At 30.3% G+C, this 6,000-nt stretch overlaps 1 protein-coding gene across 1 annotated transcript in view; it reads left to right on the top strand.

The window, feature by feature from the left end:
• Nucleotides 1-4,185: 4,185 nt before the first annotated feature.
• The window catches only part of Csgalnact (Chondroitin sulfate N-acetylgalactosaminyltransferase), a 67,570-nt gene continuing 65,755 nt past the window's right edge, over nucleotides 4,186-6,000 (top strand). The window contains exon 1 of the mRNA XM_035079900.1: nucleotides 4,186-4,791. The gene's annotated coding sequence lies outside the window, so the exon portion shown is untranslated. The remainder of the gene's footprint in view (nucleotides 4,792-6,000) is intronic.

Here is a 6,000-nt window from a genome sequence, read left to right as displayed (position 1 = left end):
ATGAAATATTGCTTTGTTTGGTGGCCATTATTGGAGGCGAATAAGTGGAAAATTTACTTTATGTCAATTGACTTTTGTCATAAAATTGGAAATGTTTGAATCATGGATTCTGGCAATTGTTTTTCCAACGAGTTTTTTTCCAGGTACACTCTCGAAGATCCTGTAGGAAATTAATTGAATTTTTTTAAATTACTTTCCCATGTTCAGAAATATTTTGATATTTATGCGATCTAGAATAAACGTTTCAAGCATCCGGATGATTGAATAGGATAAAATGGGGTGATATGCCTCAGTTCAAAATATTGAGCAACTGGCAGCTCTTTTGATGAATTTGTTCATGCTGTGCACTAGATGACAATCTCGCTTGCAATAGAAGTTTCGAGAAAATTTGTTGTATATTTTATTTGATGAAAAAAATTTCAACTTGAATTTAATAAAAAATATTGGGCTTTTTATTTACTAAAAAAACTTTTGTTCGTTTTTCGTGTAAACTAAATGTTTTAAATGTAAAATAAAACTTTTGTAATTTTTACAGAGAAATTTATTTATCTGAAAGTAGAAAAAACTTTTTTTTTCTATGTTCGTAAATTTTTTCCAGTAATTTGAACTGGATAAATCATTACCACAACATAAAAGAAGCACCTGGCTTCTGTTTAGTGATGGTATCAAAAAGTCCAGTTGTATACGCTGAGAAAATTTTCATTAGATTTTACTAAGCGACCCAGGAAATTGTACTGGGACACTCTAGTAATGCAGGACCATATTCGTGCACGTAGTAAAATTTACAAGACAACTCAGTAAAAATTTTTAGGTAATAGTACATTTCACACCTAGGGAGGGAAAGTAGTGTAAAATTACAACCCGAGCTAAAGGTGAGGGTAGTGAAGACGTGGTATAAGCTAGTCTAATTGTTATACTTAGGGTTGAATATGATTTTTCGTCACACTCGCATAGAAAGTTCAACCCCTCTTTAATGGACAAGTAAACTTTCCTCGTAGGTATAACGAAAAAAATATTTTTTGGCTGTAAAAATTTTACTGGGTTACCGTATGAATTTTTATTGTATTCCCCAGTAAATTTTACCGAACAAAAATTCAGTGACTCTGTCAACAAAATTCACTGTGTTTGTAAAAAATAAATAACAACCAAGAAATATTATATCATCAAATCCAGTCTTTTATTACATATTCTTGCTGATCAATTGTATTGACAACTTCAAAAATATATACACAGTTGTTATTATAATTGGGCTGCTCAATACAAACTTTGGATCAAGTGATAGCAAAAATGATTTTTCGTTTCTTATATTATTGAAAAAATTATGCTGTCACGACTGGATTACTTTCTTCATGGAAAAAAAATTAGTTGCCTAATTTATCATAAAATTAGTTCTAGTAAAATTATAATTTTCTAATTTTCGAATCTTATATTATTTCATGTTATAAAAAAAACCTCTACATCGCAAGACGCCTTCTTCTTTCTATGGAAGGCTTTATCTATAAAGTATTATTTTCTCTCAGAAAATCACGATATTTAAAAACTAAGTTACGAACTTCTTAAATAAGAAATTTATGAAAAAAAATGTACAAAATCTCGGATTATATAAATCCAATTTATTTTAAACTTTTAGGTTAGAAAAGTGATTTTATTCATTATATAATGTAGAAAAAAAATAAATAAAAAATAGTAAAAGATATGTAAGATGACTTGTAGATCCAAGAAGAAAATCTGCGAATTTTCAGTTATATTAAAGCATTGAATTGTTTACGCAACGCAAATTTAATTGCTCGTTTTCTACGTCTGGTGTACGTGCACAATTTAGTAACGACAGCGATTGCGTTGCTGTTATCTGTTACGTCGTAGATATCGTCCGAAACGTCCACTCGTAATTGTTCTCTGCCTCCCTTTTACCTACCTTTAACAATGAGGAACGTTTTAAACTCACAACTTCTGTCCCAGCATGCTAAATCCGATTAAAGTAATTATGTTGTATGCCCCACCATATATTTACATATGTAAATATACTTTTGAGTTCTCCAATTATATAAAAAGCTCTAAAACACCTGTAACTTAAGTGGTATATGCTTCTCAACTATTGAAATTATTTCTAAAAGCTTTTTTTACATACGAATCGTTTATAGCTATTTTGCGTAAGAATCAATATTGAAAAGGGGTTAAAATTAGAATGGCTTACCAGAAAAAATTCCATTGTAAAAATCCTGTGGGAAAAATCCCATTAGGAGAAAATCCTACTGAAAAGACCCCCGGTGGAAAAAATTATTTCAAATTGAATTTTGCTGGCAAAAGGAAATTTGATTTTTTCGATTTAATATTATTGCATTTTATTGCTTAGAAAATTATTTTGTTAATTTATTGACTACTAGTGTTGTCTGTCTTAGGTTGGCTTATGCTGTTGGGCCTATGTAATTAATTACAATAAATAAATAAACTAAGGTTCAAAAAGAATACACAAATAAATCGGAAAATTAATAAACAAAAAGTGCAAAAAATGATTTCAAGCTAATTTTGACAAAAGATTTATTCATTGTTCTTCACTATGAACATCAATGTAAACGAAGATAACGCACATCAAGTCTGTTTTCTATCTAATTTCCATATACACAAATCTACACTGTAAATCAAAAGTGTGTTATTTTAACACACTTTAAGCCTGTTCAATGTTTAATTCTTATATACAAACTATAGAACTTTGTACTCATTTCTAACACACTTCAAGGCGTGTTAAAATCTGTAGTTTGTTTACACAGTTCAACATTGAACACGTGTTGATAAGTTTATTGTAACGCACCTTGGATTTACAGTGTAAGTGTGTTGTTTTCGCAGACACTTCTTAAAATGTGTAAAAAGTGTCGACAAAATATTTCTAGTTCGTTTAAGAACATTTTAGGTTGAACACACTTTAAGTGTGTTATTTTAATATGTTTTTGAAATTGTGAATTTTCACTGTAAAAATGAAGAATTCATTTGCATGATGCATTTATTTAATTCAGAAATTGGAGTATTTAAAGCTAAATAAAATTAGAATAGAAAGCATAATTACCGGATATGGCCATATTACCCTATTTTTTTTTAATTTTCTGAATGAAAGAAAATTATATGTGAATATCTATGACAGTTTTTTACATTAAATTATTCTTTTATAAATCTTTGAATTTAAAATAGAATTTTTCTACAATAAATTCAAATAGAAAGCTAAAATAATCTGAGAAAATAAATATCCTTGGATTTATTGATGTCTTAAAAGGAGTTTCTTGTAATCCACTTAATGATTAAATTACTTTAATGAATGAATAAATTACAGCTATTGATCTTTTCAACTAAATTACAACGATGTTAATATTATTTAATTAAAAAAAATTTTCAATTCAAACTCCGACAATAACTAATCACAGTTATTTATAGCTGATGAACTTAATTATCTGGTAAACAAATGTTTCTAAAAACATGCAAAAAAATAATACACAAAAGTATGATTACTTTAAAGTCATCATAAATAATCCAGATACTTTTCTGCTTCTTTTCGCAAAATTTAAAAAGTATAAATATTTATAATTTATTTATAGCCTATTTACATCAAACCCATTTTTACTGTCTCATTTCATAGTAAACTAAACAAAAACTTAGGACTTCAGTATATCATTAAAAATAATAAATAAACCCATAATTCATTTCTCCTTCATTTAATTGTAATCTTTCCCCAAGTGTTTATAATTACTCCACCTTCTTCAGAAGTCTGCTCGTTTATTCTCAAGAGTCGTAAAATTTAAAACAATTCATAATTATTTTTACCCATGACATGAAAGCTCGGAATAAATCTTCGTTCCAGGTTCTGAAATATTCCAGCAACATCTCGTCAATATTAATAAGTAATTCGTTGATGTCCTCTAGGCAAGGTAATTGCTCAGAGTGATATTTCTTGATTGTGTGGTCCAGTAATCCACAGTGAACTTTCTGACCTCAATACACCGGGCGTCAGAGAATGCTCCAACCCTCTCGGTCAGTCTCGGAAAGCTCCGTAGAGTGTGGAGGGCAAAGTAAAGTGAAATAATGCGCACACTCAAAGTTCATTGGGCGCCGTCGTTAACGTATCCGCGCGCATCGCACGGGGCTTTTGTGGCCGTGTTGCAAGCTCCGCACGACAGGTTATCGTAGACCGTGCGGCTGACAACATCGTCTTTCGGTTTTGACTTGATACTTTCTCACGAGCATCATCATCATGTTCTTCTATCAGTTTTTACTCCTTCAGTTACAAGTTTCCTTGTTGATATCAAGAAATGATAAATTACGTTAATTGTTATTTTTTATTGAAAAATCATCATCAAATGAATAGATTGTAAACATCTAAGAATTGATAGAATAATTGAGTCTGGTTTCCTTATAAGAAGCTAACGATGATGCGGATCAGAAAGTTGGTGGGCAAATATCTGTGATGGATCAAGAGTGAAATTGTTTATTGGAGCGACAATAATCGAACGATCCCCCGGCCATACAAAGCCACGTGTTGTCTATGTGGTCGAGCATTTCAATGAGAGGATGTACGGCGTTGAAGTGTCATGTGTCGTGAGCAGGCAATGTGTTAGTAATTTATGTATACATCAGAGTTAGGTTTCGTGCATTAGACGAGTGTCCTTTGCAATAACTAAATAAGTTGCGAACAAATAAATACACCAGCATTCAAAGGAAGTTGGTGATAACTACGGGCAATGCCAAGACCACATATGTTGGTTGAAACTGAGTGGAAAACGGATGGAGGAAATAATTGCAGCCAAGGTTAGTAGCAATGAAATTCAGTTATTTTTATGATAGCCTGATGTTTTTATTTTTTTATTTGAATCATTTTACAAGCGTTGTGCAATTTAAACCCGTTATATTGGGGGATAGTTTATCTACACGGAAAGAGCTTTTATCGAGATTTATTTCGAAACCATACTTTTACGTTGGTGAATTGCGAGTTGAGTCATGCAATTCTCTCATGAGACTACTGTAAATTGCTTAGATTCATTTGGGCTTCTGGTACGATTCGTCTTTTTTTAAAATATGGATATAATTCATGTTGAAGAATCGATAGTATTACGGCTCCTTTGATATTTCTGCTTTAAGCTCATCGTGCTCTAGACCAAAGTCTGATCACACAGAATTTTCTACTACAAGTAGTCAACCAGGAGGAATGCACAGTAGAAATGCCGTGAGGTGAGCAAGGAAAGTCGGACAACTTCTTTAATCAGCAGACGAGGAAAAAAGAGATCTATAAATCACGCTTGAATTGTGAACAAACGGTAGATCAAGATTTTTTTTTGCTTTTTGTTTTGTATAAGATGAGAGAAAATAATTTATTTTCACACAGAGAAGAATTTTTTTTCTATCAAGACAAAGACAAAACAAATGAAATAAACTTATAAATGGTTGATTGCTTCGAAAAAACTATGCACAAGTTTTACTCTTTTGAAGCTTTTTATTTGTTTTTTTTTTTATTTTGAATTTCAATTTTTATGATTAAAAATTCTTGTTTTTGAAATAATAAGATTTTTAACCATGAATTGCACAGTTTTGATATCAAAAAATTAATTATACAAATAATCCGTCATATCAATTCTACGAGAATGATACATTTTTGCCTATAATAAAAGGTATTAATTTTAAAAAACGGAAAAATCGTCACATTTCATCAAAAGCTCGTAAACATGAAATAAAAAATATTTTTTGAAATACTTAAAAATTTGTATTTGAAAGTCAATGCAATAATTTTCAAACATGTACCACAAACAGTTCTAATTAAGCCAAAATTTATGTTTATTCCTTTTTGTTATTATTAAACAGTTTTTATTAAATTAGTTCTTCCAATTCGTTGAGTCTTTTCAATTTTCCAAATCATTAGCTCTAATGGAGTCATGAGCAATAGTATTTTAGAATCTCATTCGACCTACTTCTCATTATAAATAATAATTAACAATACTCATTCAATTAAAATTCATCAGTCGT

The sequence above is a fragment of the Chelonus insularis genome, unplaced genomic scaffold (assembly GCF_013357705.1).
Source record: "Chelonus insularis isolate UGA/USDA-ARS -01 unplaced genomic scaffold, ASM1335770v1 contig_260_pilon, whole genome shotgun sequence".
NCBI classification, from domain to species: Eukaryota; Metazoa; Arthropoda; class Insecta; order Hymenoptera; family Braconidae; genus Chelonus; species Chelonus insularis.
Note: the sequence above shows the minus strand (reverse complement) of the source record. Positions and strands in the feature narration are given on the sequence as shown.